This window comes from Myxocyprinus asiaticus, chromosome 24 (genome assembly GCF_019703515.2).
Source record: "Myxocyprinus asiaticus isolate MX2 ecotype Aquarium Trade chromosome 24, UBuf_Myxa_2, whole genome shotgun sequence".
In the NCBI taxonomy this organism is placed as follows: Eukaryota; Metazoa; Chordata; class Actinopteri; order Cypriniformes; family Catostomidae; genus Myxocyprinus; species Myxocyprinus asiaticus.
The window spans coordinates 47,242,150-47,243,027 of record NC_059367.1 but is presented as its reverse complement, the minus strand read 5'-3'; the positions used below and the strand labels follow the sequence as shown (position 1 = coordinate 47,243,027).

General features: G+C 41.6%; 1 non-coding gene across 1 annotated transcript; it reads right to left on the bottom strand.

The window, feature by feature from the left end:
* Positions 1-549: 549 nt before the first annotated feature.
* On the bottom strand, positions 550-623 carry trnan-guu (transfer RNA asparagine (anticodon GUU)). Its single transcript has one exon. It is a non-coding gene; the product is annotated as a tRNA-Asn (tRNA).
* Between the last annotated feature and the right edge of the window lie 255 nt (positions 624-878).

Sequence of the window (878 nt, the reverse complement as noted above, 5' to 3'; positions counted from 1 at the left end):
TGGTTTCACTGCTCCACCTGCTATAATGTGACGTCCCTTTGTTCAGGCTACGCCTTTTGTGGCAATTAAAAGCTCTCTTCATCCATGGGTGGCCTTGAACCATCAGACTATTGGTTAGAGAGAGACAGGTGAATAGCCACCATTTGGGTTATGAGGTGGCAATCAATAGCATGTGCCTCATACATGACAAGGAGAACAATATCTGTTAGTGGGGATTGTTAAACACATAAACAGCAGCACATAAGCACTGTGCTTATTTTTAGAGATACTTCTTTGGAAGCATATACCTATTCTGAGACCTGTTACCTATTCTGAATTTGGTTCCAGAAATTTTGCCGTTCTCTTACCCTAACCCTTCTGTGCACTGTGTTATGACACATTTGAGGATTTGTCAAGTCAGTCCATTGAATTGTTCAACCAAAATGTCAGAACATTGGTTTAAATAAAGAAATGCAAATGCATTAGCATGAGATTTTCTTCCACTTTGTTGGATTCACTGCTCCACCTGCTAAAATGTGACTTCCCTTTGTGGCAATTAAAAGCTCTCTCCGTCCCTGGGTGGGCTTGAACCACCAACCTTTCGGTTAACAGCCGAACGCGCTAACCAATTGCGCCACAGAAACACACAATTTGCTGACTTCTGGATTATGATGCAACAATTAATGGCATGTGTCTCATATGTGACAGGTTTGAAAAGCGACTTGGAGTGACAGATTGGTTAGGGGGGATTCTTAAACCCATAAACAGCAGCACCTTAGCACTTTGCTTATTTTTAGAGATACTTCTTTGGAAGCAGATACCTATTCTGACACCAGATACCTATTCTGAGACCTGTTACCTATTCTGAATTTGGTTCCAGAAATGTTGCCGTTCTCTTA